The sequence below is a fragment of the Mesoplodon bidens genome (assembly GCF_964165515.1).
Source record: "Mesoplodon bidens genome assembly, chromosome: X".
NCBI lineage: Eukaryota > Metazoa > Chordata > Mammalia > Artiodactyla > Ziphiidae > Mesoplodon > Mesoplodon bidens.
In genome coordinates this window covers 98,792,211-98,815,735 of record NC_138163.1, presented here as the reverse complement: position 1 = coordinate 98,815,735, position 23,525 = coordinate 98,792,211, and the positions used below count along the sequence as shown (strand labels likewise).

Sequence of the window (23,525 nt, the reverse complement as noted above, 5' to 3'; positions counted from 1 at the left end):
GACTTAGCAGTGTTACTTTTAAATAAAAGCAACCCTGTTTTCCCCTCTGTGGTGGCTTAGAGAGTTCATAATGGTCACAAACTAATATTACAGGTAAAACATTTAAAATTTTGATCCAAGCTTTTTCCGTCCTCCCACACTTGAAAGGTATCTGATGGACACCTATTTCCCAATCCTAGCATTACTAGCTTACAAACCTTAGGGCTAATTAACTCCCTTCTCATTTACCTAATGTTCAATTTACATCAGTTTCAGTATACACCAGTGTAAATACCATGACTATTTTGCATGAAGTTCAGTATTCTACAGATCCCAGTCCTGGGATTAAACCAGTAGCTCCCATCTTTTATGTGAACATCAGTGGTACCATGGAGGCCAAGGCAGTTTAATTTAGGTTAACCAGGATGTTTTCATTTGTAAGAGAACCCTCTTGCAACAGGTTTATTCAATTCTCTTAAAAATGGTGACACTCCTTTACTTTTCGCCTTTCGGAGGCAGCTGTTACATAAATGGAATATTAGATTAAGTCTAAAAATGTGGGCCCTAGTCAACTTTCATTGTTTTTCTGCATATGATCATGATAAAGGATCAGGACATCCTTCACATTTCCAAGGATAATCCAATTTAAAAAGTTTGTCCTTGCCAAACGCCATAAAACAGCCACTTTAGAGTAAACCAGCAGAGCATTGCATCACCCCAATAAAGCTGTAGGTTTCATCACATGCATCAACGAATCTACATGGCTAGTTTCTGCACTCCTCTTCTACAGAATTTATTTTACACCTGTTGTACCAAACAGCATTTTAAACACGGACATATCAACTCCCTAATAAAGCAAAAACAAAGGCATTTCCCTTATTAGAAACAAGATACACCATCACTTAAAGTCTTCAAACATTATTGCACTTTAAGTTTCATAATTTGACAATGCATTCAATGAAATAATCTGGAGACAACTAGTTTTAACAGACAAATTAAAAAACACCTTTAAGCGGACATGAATGTCCTAAATTGTTTATTAGGTAAGAATTTTACAAACATTACTTATATTAGCGGTAATGGTGGAGCTGGAGAGTATTGCACCTTCTCCAAGATGCACGGCAAGAACCACCAATAGTGTGGTGGGACTTGTGGCCCTTTCCAAGGCCACGGCTCTTTCTGCCTGCAGGTGTCAGCCCCCACATCTCCCTGTGCTTGTGGACTGGTTTGGTGATCCACTGGGTGACAGGGTTTCTTCTGATAGCTTTATGGAATGGATCAATGATGATAACCTCAAAAAATTTGTAAGTAGAATCTTCACCAGCCCAGTAAGAATTCAGGACCCTGAGGGGGCCCCACAGTGATGTCCAGTTCACTCCTTGGCAATGGAATGAAGGCTTCGAGCATACTTGAGGTGGTTGACACCATGATGGAGAGGCTTGCCGTAGGTGGCACCATTAGGAACTGGGCATTTGTGGGCACCACAGCACACACGAATCCGATATATGACATAACCTTGCTTGGCCTTGTAGCCCAGCCTCTGTACCTTGTCAGGCTGGGTTGGGCAGAGGGCCCTCTGCAGTGCAGAGAGCTGGCGGTACTGCCAGCAGTGCACCCTGAGCAGAAAGCAAATTATGTGGGACTGCTTCTTCCTCCATAGCTCCTGGATGTACTAGCAAGTGCCCATCTTGGCTCACCTGATGGCTGCCGCCAGACGGAAAGGCCCACTTTATCCTTGTAATTTTCTTTGCTCTGAATTCTTTCTTTTCTTTTCTTTTTTTTTTTTTTTTTTTTTTTTTTTTTGCGGTACGCGGGCCTCTCACTGCTGTGGCCTCTCCTGTTGTGGAGCACAGGCTCCAGACGCGCAGGCCCAGTGGCCATGGCTCACGGGTGCAGCCACTCCGTGGCATGTGGGATCTTCCTGGACTGGGGCACGAACCTGCGTCCCCTGCATTGGCAGGCGGACTCTCAACCACTGCGCCACCAGGGAAGCCCTGAATTCTTTCTTTTGATCAGCATTTGCATCATATCTTTTTTCATCTTTTACTTTTCATCTACCTATATCATTATATTTTAAATGATTTTCTTATAGTCTTTGTGGTGGGATCATGTTTTTTAAATCTCGTCTGACAGTCTCTGTCTTTTTTTTTTTTTTTTTTTTTTTTTTTTTTTTTTAAGTTTATTTATTTATTTTTTTAATTAGTTTCTGCTTTATAACAAAGTGAATCAGTCATACATATACATCTGTTCCCACATCCCTTCCCTCATGCATCTCCCTCCCTCCCACCCTCCCCATCCCACCCCTCCAGGCGGTCACAAAGCACCGAGCTGATCTCCCTGTGCTCTGCGGCTGCTTCCCACTATCTATCTACCTTACGTTTGGTAGTGTATACACGTCCATGCCTCTCTTTCGCCTTGTCACAGCCCACCCTTCCCCCTCCCCATATCCTCAAGTCCATTCTCAAGTAGGTCTGCGTCTTCATTCCCGTTTTGCCCCTAGGTTCTTCATGACATTTTTTTTTTAAATTCCGTATATATGTGTTAGCATACGGTATTTGTCTTTCTCTTTCTGACTAACTTCACTCTGTATGACAGACTCTAGGTCTATCCACCTCATTACAAATAGCTCAGTTTCGTTTCTTTTTATGGCTGAGTAATATTCCATTGTATATATGTGCCACATCTTCTTTATCCATTCATCCGATGATGGACACTTAGGTTGTTTCCAGCTCCGGGCTATTGTGAATAGAGCTGCAATGAACATTTTGGTACATGTCTCTTTTTGAATTATGGTTTTCTCAGGGTATATGCCCAGTAGTGGGATTGCTGGGTCATATGGTAGTTCTATTTGTAGTTTTTTAAGGAACCTCCATACCGTTCTCCATAGTGGCTGTACCAATTCACATTCCCACCAGCAGTGCAAGAGTGTTCCCTTTTCTCCACACCCTCTCCAGCATTTATTGTTTCTAGATTTCTTTTTTTTTTTTTTTAATTAGTTTCTGCTTTATAACAAAGTGAATCAGTCATACATATACATCTGTTCCCACATCCCTTCCCTCATGCATCTCCCTCCCTCCCACCCTCCCCATCCCACCCCTCCAGGCGGTCACAAAGCACCGAGCTGATCTCCCTGTGCTCTGCGGCTGCTTCCCACTATCTATCTACCTTACGTTTGGTAGTGTATATATGTCCATGCCTCTCTTTCGCTTTGTCACAGCTTACCCTTCCCCCTCCCCATATCCTCAAGTCCATTCTCAAGTAGGTCTGTGTCTTTATTCTCGTTTTGCCCCTAGGTTCTTCATGACATTTTTTTTTAAATTCCGTATATATGTGTTAGCATACGGTATTTGTCTTTCTCTTTCTGACTAACTTCACTCTGTATGACAGACTCTAGGTCTATCCACCTCATTACAAATAGCTCAGTTTCGTTTCTTTTTATGGCTGAGTAATATTCCATTGTATATATGTGCCACATCTTCTTTATCCATTCATCCGATGATGGACACTTAGGTTGTTTCCAGCTCCGGGCTATTGTGAATAGAGCTGCAATGAACATTTTGGTACATGTCTCTTTTTGAATTATGGTTTTCTCAGGGTATATGCCCAGTAGTGGGATTGCTGGGTCATATGGTAGTTCTATTTGTAGTTTTTTAAGGAACCTCCATACCGTTCTCCATAGTGGCTGTACCAATTCACATTCCCACCAGCAGTGCAAGAGTGTTCCCTTTTCTCCACACCCTCTCCAGCATTTATTGTTTCTAGATTCCTTGATGATGGCCATTCTGACTGGTGTGAGATGATATCTCATTGTAGTTTTGATTTGCATTTCTCTAATGATTAATGATGTTGAGTCTCTGTCTTTTAATTGTATGTTTAGACCATTCCACTTAATGTAGTTATTGATATGCTTGGTTTAAACCTACCATTTTATTATTTCTTTTCTTTGTGTTATACCTCTGTCATTATTTCCTCTCTTTTCCACTTTCCTGCCTTTTGGGTTATTTGAACATTTTTTAGTGCTCCATTTTAATTAATCTACTGTGTTTTTTTGAGTTTATCTCTTTGCATATCTTTTGTGGTTACTCTAGGGTTTATAATATACATATTTAGCCTTGCACAGTCTACTTAGAATCAATACTTTACCACTTCAGGAGTCATGCAGAAACCTTACACCCTGTAGGTCCCTTTACCCTCTCCCCTTTATATTATAGTTCTCTTATATATTACATCTACACATACTGAAAATCCCTTCATACATTCTTATTGTCTTTGCTATCAGCTGCCAAACATATTTTAAGTAATTCAAGAGACGAACAGTCTGTTATATCTACCCAAATTTTACAATTTATATTGCTGTTCATTCCTAATGTGCTAAATTTCTTTCTGCTATAATTTCCCAACTGGCTGAAGAACTTCCTCTAGCAGTTCTTTTTTTTTATCTTTAATATTTGTTTTTATTTTATTTTAATGTTTTTACATCTTTATTGGAGTATAATTGCTTAACAGTGGTGTGTTACTTTCTGCTTTATAACAAAATTAATCAGTTATACATATACATATGTTCCCATATCCCCTCCCTCTTGCATCTCCCTCCCACCCTCCCTATCCCACTCCTCTAGGTGGTCACAAAGCACCGAGCTGATCTCCCTGTGCTATGCGGCTGCCTCCCACTAGCTATCTACCTTACGTTTGGTAGTGTATATATGTCCATGCCTGTCTTTCGCTTTGTCACAGCTTACCCTTCCCCCTCCCCATATCCTCAAGTCCATCCTCTAGTAGGTCTGTGTCTTTATTCCTGTCTTACCCCTATGTTCTTCATGACATTTTTTTTCTTAAATTCCATATATATGTGTCAGCATACAGTATTTGTCTTTCTCTTTCTGACTTACTTCACTCTGTATGACACACTCTAGGTCCATCCACCTCACTACAAATAACTCAATTTCGTTTCTTTTTATGGCTCAGTAATATTCCATTGTATATATATATTTTTATTATTAGTCTCTGCTTTACAACAAAGTGAATCAGTCATACATATACATCTGTTCCCACATCCCCTCCCTCCTGCACCTCCCTCCCTCCCACCCTCCCCATCCCACCCCTCCAGGCGGCCACAAAGCACCGAGCCGTTCCCCCCGCGCCACGCGGCCACCCCCCACCATCCATCCACCCCACGCCCGGCAGTGTATACACGTCCATGCCTCTCCCCCGCTCCGTCACAGCCCACCCCCACCATAACCTCAAGCCCACCCCCAGTAGGTCTGTGTCTCTATTCCTGTTTTACCCCTAAGTTCTTCATGACATTTTTTTTCTTAAATTCCATATATATGTGTTAGCATACGGTATTTGTCTTTCTCTTTCTGACTTACTTCACTCTGTATGACAGACTCTAGGTCTATCCACCTCATTACAAATAGCTCAATTTCGTTTCTTTTTATGGCTGAGTAATATTCCATTGTATATATGTGCCACCTCTTCTTTATCCATTCATCCGATGATGGACACTTAGGTTGTTTCCATCTCCGGGCTATTGTAAATAGGGCTGCTATGAACATTTTGGTACATGACTCGTTTTGAATTATGGTTTTCTCAGGGTATATGCCCAGTAGTGGGATTGCTGGGTCATATGGTAGTTCTATTTGTAGTTTTTTAAGGAACCTCCATACTGTTCTCCATAGTGGCTGTACCAATTCACATTCCCACCAGCAGTGCAAGAGTGTTCCCTTTTCTCCACACCCTCTCCAGCATTTATTGTTTCTAGATTTTTTGATGATGGCCATTCTGACTGGTGTGAGATGATATCTCATTGTAGTTTTCATTTGCATTTCTCTAATGATTAGTGATGTTGAGCATCCTTTCATGTGTTTGTTGGCAGTCTGTGTATCTTCTGTGGAGAAATGTCTATTTATGTCTTCTGCCCATTTTTGGATTGGGTTGTTTGTTTTTGTGTTATTGAGCTGCATGAGCTGCTTATAAATTTTGGAGATTAATCCTTTGTCAGTTGCTTCATTTGCCAATATTTTCTCCCATTCTGAGGGTTGTCTTTTCATCTTGTTTATGCTTTCCTTTGCTGTGCAAAAGCTTTGAAGTTTCATTAGGTCCCACGTGTTTATTTTTGTCTTTATTTCCATTTCTCTAGGAGGTGGGTCAAAAAGGATCTTGCTGTGATTTATGTCATAGAGCGTTCTGCCTATGTTTTCCTCTAAGAGTTTGATAGTATCTGGCCTTACATTTAGGTCTTTAATCCATTTTGAGCTTATTTTTGTGTATGGTGTTAGGGAGTGATCTAATCTCATACTTTTACATGTCCCTGTCCAGTTTTCCCAGCACCACTTACTGAAGAGACTGTCCTTTCTCCACTGTACATTCCTGCCTCCTTTATCAAAGATAGGGTTACCATATGTGCGTGGGTTTATGTCTGGGCTTTCTGTCTTATTCCATTGATCTATCTTTCTGTTTTTGTGCCAGTACTATACTGTCTTGATTACTGTAGCTTTGTAGTATAGTCTGAAGTCAGGGAGCCTGATTCCTCCAGCTCCGTTTTTCGTTCTCAAGATTGCTTTGGCTATTCGGGGTCTTTTGTGTTACCATACAAATTGTTAAATGTTTTGTTCTAGTTCTGTGAAAAATGCCAGTGGTAGTTTGATAGGGATTGCATTGAATCTGTAGATTGCTTTGGGTAGTATAGTCATTTTCACAATATTGATTCTTCCAATCCAAGAACATGGTATATCTCTCCATCTGTTGGTGTCATCTTTAATCTCTTTCATCAGTGTCTTATAATTTTCTGCATACAGGTCTTTTGTCTACTTAGGTAGGTTTATTCCTAGATATTTTATTCTTTTTGTTGCAGTGGTAAATGGGAGTGTTTTCTTGATTTCACTTTTAGATTTTTCATCATTAGTAGATAGGAATGCCAGAGATTTCTGTGCATTAATTTTGTATCCTGCTACTTTACCAAATTCATTGATTAGCTCTAGTAGTTTTCTGGTAGCATCTTTAGGATTCTCTATGTATAGTATCATTTCATGTGCAAACAGTGACAGCTTTACTTCTTCTTTTCCGATTTGGATTCCTTTTATTTCCTTTTGTTCTCTGATTGCTGTGGCTAAAACTTCCAAAACTATGTTGAGTAATAGTGGTGAGAGTGAGCAGTCTTGTCCCGCTTCTGATCTTAGTGGAAATGGTTTCAGTTTTTCACCATTGAGGATGATGTTGGCTGTGGGTTTGTCATATATGGCCTTTATTATGTTGAGGAAAGTTCCCTCTATGCCTACTTTCTGCAGGGTTTTTATCATAAATGGGTGTTGAATTTTGTTGAAAGCTTTCTCTGCATCTATTGAGATGATCATACGGTTTTTCTCCTTCAATTTGTTAATATGGTGTATCACGTTGATTGATTTGCGTATATTGAAGAATCCTTGCATTCCAGGAATAAACACCACTTGATCATGGTGTATGATCCTTTTAATGCGCTGTTGGATTCTGTTTGCTAGTATTTTGTTGAGGAGTTTTGCATCTGTGTTCATCAGTGATATTGGCCTGTAGTTTTCTTTCTTTGTGACATCCTTGTCTGGTTTTGGTATCAAGGTGATGTTGGCCTCGTAGAATGAGTTTGGGAGTGTTCCTCCCTCTGCTATATTTTGGAAGAGTTTGAGAAGGATAGGTGTTAGCTCTTCTCTAAATGTTTGACAGAATTCGCCTGTGAAGCCATCTGGTCCTGGGCTTTTGTTTGTTGGAAGATTTTTTATCACAGTTTCGATTTCAGTGCTTGTGATTGGTCTGTTCATATTTTCTATTTCTTCCTGATTCAGTCTTCGCAGGTTGTGCCTTTCTAAGAATTTGTCCATTTCTTCCAGGTTGTCCATTTTATTGGCAGAGAGTTTCTTGTAGTAATCTCTCATGATCTTTTGTATTTCTGCAGTGTCAGTTGTTACTTCTCCTTTTTCATTTCTAATTCTATTGATTTGAGTCTTCTCCCTTCTTTTCTTGATGAGTCTGGCTAATGGTTTATCAATTTTGTTTATCTTCTCAAAGAACCAGCTTTTAGTTTTATTGATCTTTGCTATCATTTCCTTCATTTCTTTTTCATTTATTTCTGATCTGATTTTTATGATTTCTTTCCTTCTGCTAACTTTGGAGTATTTTTGTTCTTCTTTCTCTAATTGCTTTAGGTGCAAGGTTAGGTTGTTTATTCGAGATGTTTCCTGTTTCTTAAGGTGGGATTGTATTGCTATAAACTTCCCTCTTAGAACTGCTTTTGCTGCATCCCATAGGTTTTGGGTCGTCGTGTCTCCATTGTCATTAGTTTCTAGGTATTTTTTAATTTCCTCTTTGATTCCTTCAGTGATCACTTCGTTATTAAGTAGTGTATTGTTTAACCTCCATGTGTTTGTATTTTTTACAGATCTTTTCCTGTAATTGATATCTAGTCTCATAGCATTGTGGTTGGAAAAGGTACTTGATACAATTTCAATTTTCTTAAATTTACCAAGAGTTGATTTGTGACCCAAGATATGATCTATCCTGGAGAATGTTCCATGAGCACTTGAGAAAAATGTGTATTCTGTTGTTTTTGGATGGAATGTCCTATAAATATCAATTAAGTCCACCTTGTTTAATGTCTCATTTAAAGCTTGTGTTTCCTTATTTATTTTTATTTTGGATGATCTGTCCATTGGTGAAAGTGGGGTGTTAAAGTCCCCTACTATGACTGTGTTACTGTCGATTTCCCCTTTTATGGCTGTTAGTATTTGCCTTATGTATTGAGCTGCTCCTATGTTGGGTGCATAAATATTTACAATTGTTATATCTTCTTCTTGGATCGATCCCTTGATCATTATGTAGTGTCCTTTTTTGTCTCTTCTAATAGTCTTTATTTTAAAGTCTATTTTGTCTGATATGAGAATGGCTACTCCAGCTTTCTTTTGGTTTCCATTTGCATGGAATATCTTTTTTCATCCCCTTACTTTCAGTCTGTATGTGTCTCTAGGTCTAAAGTGAGTCTCTTGTAGACAGCATATATATGGGTCTTGTTTTTGTATCCATTCAGCCAATCTGTGTCTTTTGGTGGGAGCATTTAGTCCATTTACATTTAAGGTAATTATCAATGTGTATATTCCTATTCCCATTTTCTTAATTGTTTTGGGTTCGTTATTGTAGGTCTTTTCCTTCTCTTGTGTTTCTTTCCTAGAGAAGTTCCTTTAGCATTTGTTGTAGAGCTGGTTTGGTGGTGCTGAACTCTCTCAGCTTTTGCTTGTGTGTAAACGTTTTAATTTCTCCATCAAATCTGAATGAGATCCTTGCTGGGTAGAGTAATCTTGGTTGCAGGTTTTTCTCCTTCATCACTTTAAATATGTCCTGCCAGTCCCTTCTGGCTTGCAGAGTTTCTGCTGAGAGATCAGCTGTTAACCTGATGGGGATTCCCTTGTGTGTTATTTGTTGTTTTTGCCTTGCTGCTTTTTATATGTTTTCTTTGTATTTAATTTTTGACAGTTTGATTTATATGTGTCTTGGCGTATTTCTCCTTGGATTTATCCTGTATGGGACTGTCTGTGCCTCCTGGACTTGACTGACTATTTCCTTTCCCATATTAGGGAAGTTTTCAACTATAATCTCTTCAAATATTTTCTCAGTCCCTTTCTTTTTCTCTTCTTCTTCTGGAACCCCTATAATTCGAATGTTGGTGCGTTTAATGTTGTCCCAGAGGTCTCTGAGACTGTCCTCAGTTCTTTTCATTCTTTTTTCTTTATTCTGCTCTGCAGTAGTTATTTCCACTATTTTACCTTCAAGGTCACTTACCCGTTCTTCTGCCTCAGTTATTCTGCTATTGATCCCATCTAGAGTATTTTTCATTTCATATATTGTGTTTTTAATCATTGCTTGATTCATCTTTAGTTCTTCTAGGTCCTTGTTACGTGTTTCTTGCATTTTGTCTATTCTATTTCCAAGATTTTGTATCATCTTTACTATCATTATTCTGAATTCTTTTTCAGGTAGACTGCCTATTTCCTCTTCATTTGTTAGGTCTGGTGGGTTTTTATCTTGCTCCTTCTCCTGCTGTGTGTTTTTCTGTCTTCTCATTTTGCTTATGTTACTGTGTTTGGGGTCTCCTTTTTGCAGGCTGCAGGTTCGTAGTTCCCGTTGTTTTTGGTGTTTGTCCCCAGTGGCTAAGGTTGGTTTAGTGGGTTGTGTAGGCTTCCTGGTGGAGGGGACTAGTGCCTGTGTTCTGGTGGATGAGGCTGGATCTTGTCTTTCTGGTGGGCAGGTCCACGTCTGGTGGTGTGTTTTGGGGTGTCTGTGGCCTTATGATGATTTTAGGCAGCCTCTCTGCTAATGGGTGGGGTTGTGTTCCTGTCTTGCTAGTTGTTTGGCGTAGGATGTCCAGCCCTGTAGCTTGCTGGTCGTTGAGTGAAGCTGGGTGCTGGTGTTGAGATGGAGATCTCTGAAGATGTTCGCCGTTTGGTATTATGTGGAGCTGGGAGGTCTCTTGTGGACCAGTGTCCTGAAGTTGGCTCTCCCACCTCAGAGGCACAGCACTGACTCCTGGCTCCTCAATTTGGGATGGTTCGTAGTCTATTCATGTATTCCACAGATGCAGGATACATCAAGTTGATTGTGGAGCTTTAATCCGCTGCTTCTGAGGCTGCTGGGAGAGATTTCCCTTTCTCTTCTTTGTTCTCACAGCTCCTGGGTCTCAGCTTTGGATTTGGCCCCGCTTCTCCATGTAGGTCGCCGGGGGGCATCTTTTCTTTGCTCAGACAGGACAGGGTTAAAGGAGCAGCCGCTTCTGGGACTCTGGCTCACTCAGGCCGGGGGGGAGGTAGGGGCACGGAGTGCGGGGCGAGCCTGCAGCGGCAGAGGCCGGCGTGATGTTGCACCAGCCCGAGGCGTGCCGTGCGCTCTCCCAGGACAGCCGTCCCTGGATCCCAGGACCCCGGCAGTGACGGGCTGCACAGGCTCCCCGGAAGGGGGGCGTGGACAGTGACTTGCGCTCGCAGACAGGCCTCGTGGCGGTGGCAGCAACCCCAGCGTCCCACGCCCGTCTCTGGGGTCCACGCTTTCAGCCGCGGCTCACGCCCGTCTCTGGAGCTCCTTTAAGCAGCGCTCTTAATCCCCTCTCCTCACGCACCAGGAAACAAAGAGGGAAGAAAAAGTGTCTTGCCTGTTCGGCAGGTCCAGACTTTTTCCCGGACTCCCTCCTGGCTAAGTGTGGCGCATTAGCCCCTTCAGGCTGTGTTCACGCCGCCAGCCCCAGTCCTCTCCCTGCGCTCCGACTGGAGCCCGAGTCTCAGCTCCCAGCGCCGCCCATGCCGGCGGGCGAGCAGACAAGCCTCTCGGGCTGGTGAGTGCCGGTCGGCACCGATCCTCTGTGCGGGAATCTCTCCGCTTTGCCCTACCCAGGTATGTGGGGAGTTTCTTGCCTTTTGGAAGGTCTGAGGTCTTCTGCCAGCGTTCAGTAGGTGTTCTGTAGGAGTTGTTCCACGTGTAGCTGTATTTCTGGTGTATCTGTGGGGAGGAAGGTGATCTCCGCGTCTTACTCTTCTGCCATCTTCCCCGGAAGTCTCCCTGATTTCTGTTTTGATACCATTGTGGTCAGAGAATGCTCTCCATATGACTTCAATCCTACTAAATTTGTTTAAGCTTGTTTCATGGCCCAAGATATGGTCTGTCTTGGTATATTTTCTGTGGGTGCTTGAAAAAAATGTAATCTGCTGTTGTTGGATGCAGTGTTTTACAGGTGTCAGTTAAATCATATTGGTTGATTGTTTGTTGAGTTCTTCTATCAATACGTCCTTGCTGATTTTCTGTCTACTAGTTCTATCAATTGTTGAGAGAAGAATGTTGAAATCTCCAACTATGACTGTGGATTTATCTATTTCTCCTTTCAGATCAGTTAGTTTTTGTTTCACATATTTTGCAACTCTGTTTTTTTTAGTGCATACACATTAAGGATTGCTATGTCTTGGTAGATTGACCCTTCTATCATTATTTAATGTTCTTCTCCATCTGGTGATTATCTCTTTATTGATATTAATATAGCCACCCTGCTTTCTTTTGAGTAATATTTATATCTTATATCCTTCTCCATTTTTTTCCACTTTCAACCTACTTATATCCTTATATTTGAAGTGAGTTGTGGCAGACAACATATAGATGGATCATGTTTTTTAACCCACTCTGCCAATCTCTCTCTGTCTTTTAATTGGTTTATTTAGACCATTTATATTTGCTGGTTATTCAGAGATCAATAAAATGTCTATCCATAGAATATGTTTTCTAGATTCATGTCTGGCTTCTTCATGAGTGACTCTTTAAATACATGATATAATGAAAAGCTCACTAGGTGAAGAGTCAGATGTCTTGGGGCATAGGCCTTCCTTTGCCATACAGCAGTTCTGTGACCTTGGACAAATGATACTACACAGTTCCATCTAAAAATGCTCACTGAGTTTCTGTTGAGCACCAAGTACTGGGTTACATACTAGAAACACAAAGATAAGACATGACACACTCTTTGCCTTCCCAGAGTTTAGAGTCCATTGGGAGACATGTACAAATGATCAGATAATTACAGGGGATGAATATTATGGTAGAGGTTAGTATGGGCATTTTACCCAGCTTGGTAGTGGGAGGGGAGATTAGGTAAGGCTTCCAAGAGAGGTGATGACTGTGCTGAATTTTTTTTGTGTGTGTGGTACGCGGGCCTCTCACTGTTGTGGCCTCTCCCACTGAGGAGCACAGGCTCCGGACACGCAGGCTCAGCGGCCATGGCTCACGGGCCCAGCTGCTCTGCGGCATGTGGGATCTTCCCGGACCGGGGCATGAACCCATGTCCCCTGCATTGGCAGGTGGACTCTCTACCACTGCGCCACCAGGGAAGCCCCTGTGCTGAATTTTAAATGACCAGTAGAGATTGACAAGGTAAAAGGGAGCAGAGGAAGAAAATTTAGAACATTTCTGAGTTTTTGTTTCCTTGCGTTCAAGGAGAGATTGGCAGTCCAATCAAGAAAAAATTCAGCCTCTCACCCCCAGAACACATATTTAATATTGTGTAATCTACATGTCCTCAGGCCTTGGTATCCTATGGCTCGACTTATACCCAAATTGTATGGGTCTTGGTTCTCTTGGCTCCTGCTGGACTTTCAGGCTCCAGCAAAGTGTTCGTGCTTAGGTCTATAAGTCATCATGGGGTATCTCACATGTCTTCATAGATCAATATCAATTAAAGTCACTCTTCTCCTGTGCAAAGTATTTATACAGTAAATGCTTAGCGTAGGTGGTAGGGAAAGGGGCAAATTGTAGGCTTCAGAGGACTATTAAATTTATACTTTGTCACATTTCTAATTCCTGTATTCACCCTAATGGTGTCTTCGTATATAAGTAAGTTTTATAGTATTTGTCTTCCTCTTCCTAAACCAGGTTCATATTTATTAGTAAGGATTAAATAAAATTTTCTAAAATAAATTTATTTATTTATTTATTTTTGGCTGTGTTGGGTCTTCGTAGATGTGTGCGGGCTTTCTCTTTTTTTTTTTTTTTTTTTTTTTTTGCGGTACGCGGGCCTCTCACTGTTGTGGCCTCTCCCGCTGCGGAGTGCAGGCTCAGCTCCCATGGCCCACGGGCCCAGCTGCTCTGCGGCATGTGGGATCCTCCCAGACCGGGGCACGAACCCATGTCCCCATCATCGGCAGGCGGACTCCCAACCACTGCGCCACCAGGGAAGCCCTTTCTCTATTTTCAATGAGCGGGAGCTACTCTTTGTTGCAGTGCGCAGGCTTCTCATTGTGGTGGCTTCTCTTGTTGCGGAGCATGGGCTCTAGGCACGCGGGCTTCAGTAGTTGTGGCACACAGGGTCAGTAGTTGTAGCTCACGGACTCTAGAGTACAGGCTCTGTAGTTGTGGCGCACGGGCTTAGTTGCTCCATGGCATGTGGGATTTTCCCAGACCCGGAATCGAACCCGTGTCCCCTGCATTGGCAGGTGGATTCTTAACCACTGCACCACCAGGGAAATCCATAAATAAAATTTTTTTAAAGTTCTTTAACCAGTTTAATCATTCTTACTGCCTTTTTGAGAATCCCTTTTCCATTGTCTATAGTTTTTCTAATAATTGGATGGCTACATAGTGGTACAGAATACAGGAGCTACTGGGTAACCTCCTCATGGTGTTCACCAGTGGCCATGCCTTTTACAAGAGTATCTGGCTTGGGAAAACATGGAGAATAATAAAGAGTTGGAAAGCAAGACTTTAGAGTAGCAGGTAAGGGATTATGATTATTGACTCCGCAAAAGAAAAGATTGAGGGTACTCCTTCAGTACTTGGGACATTTTAAACAAAATTTGGTAGTGGCCAGTTATAATATGAGTACTAAAAATAATATAAGGACTTTATTGCTATGATGGGTTTAGGAAAAGAAGGAAGTATTTCTAACAACTGTTGAGATGGATTCCAAGGGGATATAGTAGAATTTCCTAGTTGGACCTGAGAGAAAAATTTCATAGTCTCCCTTTTAGGGGTTCAGGTAAATGTAGAGGGACTTAAGAGGCAGTGGGCAGGATTGGGAAGGGGGCATTCTTACATCATCACCCAGCCTTCCCTTGGAACTAGCATGAACTAATGGGAAGGTACGGTTTGGGGAATCAGTCTATGGGTTAAAATCTCAGCTCCCTAATCCCTCACTGAGGCTCTTTTGTATAAATGGATAATATCATGTGATAGGTATGATTACATGAATTAAAGTATTTGAAGCATCTACCACAGCAAAGGGTACCCTCATGAGTATAGTCTCCCATGCCTTTCTTTATAGTCTGTCCCTAGCTGGGCTCCCCAAACTCACCATTCATCAGTCTCTTATACCACTCTGTAGTCTACAGAGTAAATAGTCTAGTCTATTCAGAATTACTTAATTTTTGTCTGTTAGCTTGTACCTTTTATTTTGTTTTAAGCATGTTGTGCCTTTCCATGCTATCATGTGTGTTATGCCCTTCACCTTGGAGAATTCACCTTCGTCCAGGGCTGGCCTTCCACTTGGTGGATGCCAAACCCCAATAAGGATGGACCCCTACTTACGGATTGACTTAAGGTCACCCAGCTCTTGAGATCTGACCTGTATAAACCAAAGTGGCAATTTATTGATATATAGTGGAAATTCAACTGATTACATTTTCGTATGTAGTCACCTCACACCAGATTGCAAGAGCCAATTGTGCACATTACTGTCAAATTCCATGGCAAGTGACATCATCTTAATAGTTTGAAATTGACCATGGTGAGAGTATCTACATTTCAGAAAACAGTAAACTACAAATCAGAACTTTTTCCCCCCCTGGAGAGCCTGTTGTTAAACATTTATCAGCATACCACTGATACTATCTCTCTGTCTCTTTGGGTGAGTTGTGTGGGAAGCCAAGCCATCTTCATAAGATTATTACATCATAAATGTGGACTTGGACCTGGGACTTTAGTGATGTGATTCTCATATTTGATGTTATCAGCATGAGACCTCTTCTCAGTCCTTTTCTGGAACTGTGGAGTTTCTGTTTTTCAGCCCAGAGGGGTGGGTACTTGGACACGAGCTCCAACTTCTCTGGGCCATGCTTAGATGGTAACTTCTGACTGTGTGACGTTCCTTTTTTCAATCCTTCGGACTGATCCAACTTTTATTCTCACAGTCTTTTTCCATCCTAAGTAGAATATGAAATATAATTGTTTGTTTTTATTAAATTGTAGTCATATTTCAATCCTGCTTCCCTGAAATGAAGTCAAACTCACTTTTTTTTGCATCCATGCCACTTCCAAATTAATTTGTTGGGAATTTTAGGTGTTGATGAGCTTTTGGTCCCCTGTATAGGCAGTATGAGGGCTTGCCCCCATAAGTGTTCAGTCACATCCAAATGTGGGTTTTACTAGTCCTTTCTCAGAGTAAGCACCTGCATTTTGCAGTTCTGAGTTCTTGAGAGGTCCCATACTGAGAGATCCCATGCTGTTTGGTTGGTCCACATCCTGATAATGTGTCACTTCCAACATGGAGTCTCCACACCCTCTCTGGATAGATTTAGTCACTATCCTTCCATGCTCCTAGGAAATTTGGAGCCTTCCCTTTTTCTGTTACAAAACCTATCACCCTGAGTTCTGGTAATTTGTTTTTCCTCTCCTTATCACTCCACCAGAGCCCTGAGCTCCTCGAAATTACAGGCCTTGCAGTTTTCTGTCCCTGTATCTGCAGTATTGAGCATGGTGTCAGGCCTGTAGTATCTTGCACATAAATTTGGAGTGTGGGTAAATTAATGAATAACATTCTGTGGAATTAAAGGGAATGTGAAAGTTAAGTTAGCCTGTAGGAGTTTTTAATATTAAGCTCCCTAAGTCCAAATTTTACACTGTGAGTTAAGAATCAATTCCTGGAGGGACTTCCGGGTAAGATGGCGGAAGAGTAAGACGCGGAGATCACCTTCCTCCCCACGGATACACTAGAAATACAGCTACACGTGGAACAACTCCTACAGAACACCTACTGAATGCTGGCAGAAGACCCCAGACCTCCCAAAAGGCAAGAAACTCCCCACATACCTGGGTAGGGCAAAGCGGAGAGATTCCCGCACAGAGGATCGGTGCCGAGCGGCACTCACCAGCCCGAGAGGCTTGTCTGCTCGCCCACCAGGGCGGGCGGCGCTGGAAGCTGAGGCTCGGGCTTCGGGCAGAGCGCAGGGAGAGGACTGGGGCTGGCGGCGAGAACTCAGCCTGAAGGGGGCTAATGTGCCACAGCTAGCCGGCAGGGAGTCCAGGAAAACTCTGAAGCTGCCGAAGAGGCAAGAGACTTTTTCTTCCCTCTTGGTTTCCTGGTGCGCGAGGAGAGGGGATTAAGAGCGCTGCTTAAAGGGGCTCCACAGACGGGCGCGAGTCACGACTGAAAGCGCGGAGCCCAGTGACGGGCGTGGGACGCTGGGGCTGCTGCTGCCGCCGCCAAGAAGCCTGTGTGCGAGCGCAGGTCACTGTCCACACCGCCCTTCCGGGAGCCTGTGCAGCCCGCCACTGCCGGGGTCCCGGGATCCAGGGGCGGCTTCCCTGGGAGAACGCACGGCGCGCCTCGGGCTGGTGCAACGTCACGCCGAACTCTACCACTGCAGGCTCGCCCCGCACTCCGTGCCCCTCCCTCCCGCCCGGCCTGAGTGAGCCAGCGTCCCCGAAGAGGCTGCTCCTTTAACCCTGTCCTGTCTGAGCGAAGAACAGACGCCCTCCGGCGACCTACACGCAGAGGCGGGGCCAAATCCAAAGCTGAGATCCAGGAGCTGTGAGAACAAAGAAGAGAAAGGGAAACCTCTCCCAGCAGCCTCAGAAGCAGCGGATTAAAGCTCCACAATCAACTTGATGTACCCTGCATCTGTGGAATACATGAATAGACAACACATCATCCCAAATTGAGGAGCCCGGAGTCAGTGCTGTGCCTCTGAGGTGGGAGAGCCAACTTCAGGACACTGGTCCACAAGAGACCTCCCAGCTCCACATAATATCAAATGGCGAAAATCTTCCAGAGATCTCCATCTCAACAGCAGCACCCAGCTTCACTCAACAACCAGCAAGCTACAGTGCTGGACACCCTATGCCAAACAACTAGCAAGACAGGAACACAACGCCACCCATTAGCAGAGAGGCGGCCTAAAATCATAAAAAGTCCACAGACACCCCAAAACACACCACCAGACGTGCACCTGCCCACCAGAAAGACAAGATCCAGCCTCATCCACCAGAACACAGGCACTAGTCCCCTCCACCAGGAAGCCTACACAACCCACTAAACCAACCTTAGCCACTGGGGACAGTCACCAAAAACAACAGGAACTACGAACCTGCAGCCTGCAAAAAGGAGACCCCAAACACAGTAACATAAGCAAAATGAGAAGACAGACAAACACACAGCAGGAGAAGGAGCAAGATAAAAACCCACCAGACCTAACAAATGAAGAGGTAATAGGCAGTCTACCTGAAAAAGAATTCAGAATAATGATGGTAAAGATGATCCAAGATTCTATTTCCCAGATCCAAAATCTTGGAAATAGAATAGACAAAATGCAAGAAACAGTTAACAAGGACCTAGAAGAACTAAAGATGAATCAAGCATCGATTAAAAACACAATAAATGAAATGAAAAATACTCTAGATGGGATCAATAGCAGAATAACTGAGGCAGAAGAATGGATAAGTGAGGTGGAAGATAAAATAGTGGAAATAACTGCTGCAGAGCAAAATAAATAAATAAGAATGAAAAGAACAGAGGACAGTCTCAGAGACCTCTGAGACAACATTAAACGCACCAACATTCGAATTATAGGGGTTCCAGAAGAAGAAGAGAAAAAGAAAGGGACTGAGAAAATATTTGAAGAGATTATAGTTGAAAACTTCCCTAATATGGGAAAGGAAATAGTTAATCAAGTCCAGGAGGCACAGAGAGTCCCATACAGAATAAATCCAAGGAGAAATACGCCAAGACACATATTAATCAAACTGTCAAAAATTAAACACAAAGAAATCATATTAAAAGCAGCAAGGCAAAAACAACAAATAACACACAAGGGAATCCCCATCAGGATAACAGCTGATCTCTCAGCAGAAACTCTACAAGCCAGAAGGGAGTGGCAGGACATAATTAAAGTGATGAAGGAGAAAAACCTGCAACCAAGATTACTCTACCCAGCAAGGATCTCATTCAGATTTGATGGAGAAATTAAAACGTTTACAGAGAAGCAAAAGCTGAGAGAGTTCAGCACCACCAAACCAGCTTTACAACAAATGCTAAAGGAACTTCTCTAGGCAAGAAACACAACGAAGGAAAAGACCTACAATAACGAACCCAAAACAATTAAGAAAATGGGAATAGGAACATACATATCGATAATTACCTTAAATGTAAATGGACTGAATGCTCCCACCAAAAGACACAGATTGGCTGAATGGATACAAAAACAAGACCCATATATATGCTGTCTACAAGAGACCCACTTCAGACCTAGAGACACATACAGACTGAAAGTAAGGGGATGGAAAAAGATATTCCATGCAAATGGAAACCAAAAGAAAGCTGGAGTAGCAATTCTCATATCAGACAAAATAGACTTTAAAATAAAGACTACTAGAAGAGACAAAGAAGGACACTACATAATGATCAAGGGATCGATCCAAGAAGAAGATATAACAATTGTAAATATTTATGCACCAAACATAGGAGCACCTCAATACATAAGGCAAATACTAACAGCCATAAAAGGAGAAATCGACAGTAACACAATCATAGTAGGGGACTTTAACACCCCACTTTCACCAATGGACAGATCTTCCAAAATGAAAATAAATAAGGAAACACAAGCTTTAAATGATACATTAAACAAGATGGACTTAATTGATATTTATAGGACATTCCATCCAAAAACAACAGAATACACATTTTTCTCAAGTGCTCATGGAACATTCTCCAGGATAGATCATATCTTGGGTCACAAATCAAGCCTTGGTAAATTTAAGAAAATCGAAATTGTATCAAGTATCTTTTCTGACCACAATGCTATGAGACTAGATATCAATTACAGGAAAAGATCTGTAAAAAATACAAACACATGGAGGCTAAACAATACACTACTTAATAACGAAGTGATAACTGAAGAAATCAAAGAGGAAATTAAAAAATACCTAGAAACAAATGACAATGGAGACACGACGACCCAAAACCTATGGGATGCAGCAAAAGCAGTTCTAAGAGGGAAGTTTATAGCCATACAATCCCACCTTAAGAAACAGGAAACATCTCGAATAAACAACCTAACCTTGCACCTAAAGCAATTAGAGAAAGAAGAACAAAAACATCCCAAAGTTAGCAGAAGGAAAGAAATCATAAAAATCAGATCAGAAATAAATGAAAAAGAAATGAAGGAAACGATAGCAAAGATCAATAAAACTAAAAGCTGGTTCTTTGAGAAGATAAACAAAATTGATAAACCATTAGCCAGACTCATCAAGAAAAAAAGGGAGAAGACTCAAATCAATAGAATTAGAAATGAAAAAGGAGAAGTAACAACTGACACTGCAGAAATACAAAAGTTCATGAGAGATTACTATAAGCAACTTTATGCCCATAAAATGGACAACCTGGAAGAGATGGACAAATTCTTAGAAATGCACAACCTGCCAAGACTGAATCAGGAAGAAATAGAAAATATGAATAGACCAATCACAAGCACTGAAATTGAAAGTGTGATTAAAAATCTTCCATCAAACAAAAGCCCAGGACCAGATGGCTTCACAGGCGAATTCTATCAAACATTTAGAGAAGAGCTAACACCCATCCTTCTCAAACTCTTCCAAACAATATCAGAGGAAGGAACACTCCCAAACTCATTCTACGAGGCCACCATCACCTTGATACCAAAACCAGGCAAGGATGTCACAAAGAAAGAAAACTACAGGCCAATATCACTGATGAACATAGATGCAAAAATCCTCAACAAAATACTAGCAAACAGAATCCAACAGCACATTAAAAGGATCATACACCATGATCAAGTGGGGTTTATTCCAGGAATGCAAGGATTCTTCAATATACGCAAATCAATCAACGTGATACACCATATTAACAAGTTGAAGGAGAAAAACCATATGATCATCTCAGTAGATGCAGAGAAAGCTTTTGACAAAATTCAACACCCATTTATGATAAAAACCCTGCAGAAAGTAGGCATAGAGGGAACTTTCCTCAACATAATAAAGGCCATATATGACAAACCCACAGCCAACATTGTCCTCAATGGTGAAAAACTGAAACCATTTCCACTAAGATCAGGAACAAGACAAGGCTGCCCACTCTCACCACTCTTATTCAACATAGTTTTGGAAGTTTTAGCCACAGCAATCAGAGAAGAAAAGGAAATAAAAGGAATCCAAATTGGAAAAGAAGAAGTAAAGCTGTCACTGTTTGCAGATGACATGATACTATACATAGAGAATCCTAAAGATGCTACCGAAAAACTACTAGAGCTAATCAATGAATTTGGTAAAGTAGCAGGATACAAAATTAATGTACAGAAGTCTCTGGCATTCCTGTACACTAATGATGAAAAATCTGAAAATGAAATCAAGAAAACACTCCCATTTGTCATTGCAACAAAAAGAATAAAATATCTAGGAATAAACCTACCTAAGGAGACAAAAGACCTGTATGCAGAAAATTATAAGACACTGATGAAAGAAATTAAAGATGATACAAATAGATGGAGAGGTATACCATGCTCCTGGATTGGAAGAATCAATATTGTGAAAATGACTCTGCTACTCAAAGCAATCTACAGATTCAATGCAATCCCTATCAAACTACCACTGGCATTTTTCACAGAACTAGAACAAAAAATTTCAAAATTTGTTTGGAAAAACAAAAGACCCCGAATAGCCAAAGCAATCTTGAGAACGAAAAATGGAGCTGGAGGAATCAGCCTCCCTGACTTCGGACTATACTACAAAGCTACAGTAATCAAGACAGTGTGGTACTGGCATAAAAACAGAAAGATAGATCAGTGGATCAGGATAGAAAGCCCAGAGATAAACCCACGCACATATGGCCAACTTATCTTTGATAAAGGAGGCAGGAATGTACAGTGGAGAAAGGACAGCCTCTTCAATAAGTGGTGCTGGGAAAACTGGACAGGGACATGTAAAAGTATGAGATTAGATCATTCCCTAACACCATACACAAAAATAAGCTCAAAATGGATTAAAGACTTAAACGTAAGGCCAGAAACTATCAAACTCTTAGAGGAAAACATAGGTAGAACACTCTATGACATAAATCACAGCAAGATCCTTTTGGACCCACCTCCTAGAGAAATGGAAATAAAAACAAAGATAAACAAATGGGACCTAATGAAACTTCAAAGCTTTTGCACAGCAAAGGAAACCATAAAGAAGACCAAAAGACAACCCTCAGAATGGGAGAAAATATTTGCAAATGAAGCAACTGACAAAGGATTAATCTCCAAAATTTATAAACAGCTCATGCAGCTCAATAGCAAAGAAACAAACAACCCAATCCAAAAATGGGCAGAAGACTTAAATAGGCATTTCTCCAAAGAAGATATACAGACTGCCAACAAACACATGAAAGAATGCTCAACATCATTAATCATTAGAGAAATGCAAATCAAAACTACAATGAGATATCATCTCACACCAGTCAGAATGGCCATCATCAAGAAATCTAGAAACAATAAATGCTGGAGAGGGTGTGGAGAAAAGGGAACACTCTTGCACTGCTGGTGGGAATGTGAATTGGTACAGCCACTATGGAGAACAGTATGGAGGTTCCTTAAAAAACTACAAATAGAACTACCATATGACCCAGCAATCCCACTACTAGGCATATACCCTGAGAAAACCATAATTCAAAAACAGACATGTACCAAAATGTTCATTGCAGCTCTATTCACAATAGCCCGGAGCTGGAAACAACCTAAGTGTCCATCATCGGATGAATGGATAAAGAAGATGTGGCACATATATACAATGGAATATTACTCAGCCATAAAAAGAAACGAAACTGAGCTATTTGTAATGAGGTGGATAGACCTAGAGTCTGTCATACAGAGTGAAGTAAGTCAGAAAGAGAAAGACAAATACCGTATGCTAACACATATATATGGAATTTAAAAAAAAAATGTCATGAAGAACCTAGGGGTAAAACGGGAATAAAGACACAGACCTACTTGAGAATGGACTTGTGGATATGGGGAGGGGGAAGGGTAAGCTGTGACAAAGCGAAAGAGAGGCATGGACATATATACACTACCAAACGTAAGGTAGATAGATAGTGGGAAGCAGCCGCAGAGCACAGGGAGATCAGCTCGGTGCTTTGTGACCGCCTGGAGGGGTGGGATGGGGAGGGTGGGAGGGAGGGAGATGCATGAGGGAAGGGATGTGGGAACAGATGTATATGTATGACTGATTCACTTTGTTATAAAGCAGAAACTAATAAAAAAAAATAAAATTAAAAAAAAAAAAACGCTGCTTAAAGGGGCTCCACAGATGGGCGCGAGTCACGACTGAAAGCGCGGAGCCCAGTGACGGGCGTGGGACGCTGGGGCTGCTGCTGCCGCCGCCAAGAAGCCTGTGTGTGAGCGCAGGTCACTGTCCACACCGCCCTTCCAGGAGCCTGTTCAGCCCGCCACTGCCGGGGTCCCGGGATCCAGGGGCGGCTTCCCTGGGAGAACGCACGGCGCGCCTCGGGCTGGTGCAACGTCACGCCGAACTCTACCGCTGCAGGCTCGCACCGCACTCCGTGCCCCTCCCTCCCGCCCGGCCTGAGTGAGCCAGCGTCCCCGAAGAGGCTGCTCCTTTAACCCTGTCCTGTCTGAGCGAAGAACAGACGCCCTCCGGCGACCTACACGCAGAGGCGGGGCCAAATCCAAAGCTGAGACCCAGGAGCTGTGAGAACAAAGAAGAGAAAGGGAAACCTCTCCCAGCAGCCTCAGAAGCAGCGGATTAAAGCTCCACAATCAACTTGATGTACC

General features: G+C 42.1%; 1 protein-coding gene and 1 pseudogene across 7 annotated transcripts in view; one reads left to right on the top strand and one right to left on the bottom strand.

Moving 5' to 3' along the window:
- The window catches only part of JADE3 (jade family PHD finger 3), a 168,431-nt gene that overhangs the window by 19,378 nt on the left and 125,528 nt on the right, over positions 1-23,525 (top strand). The window lies entirely within an intron of this gene.
- Positions 626-1,666, bottom strand: LOC308608422 (large ribosomal subunit protein eL15-like; annotated as a pseudogene). The gene has a single exon. The product of its transcript is annotated as a large ribosomal subunit protein eL15-like (transcript).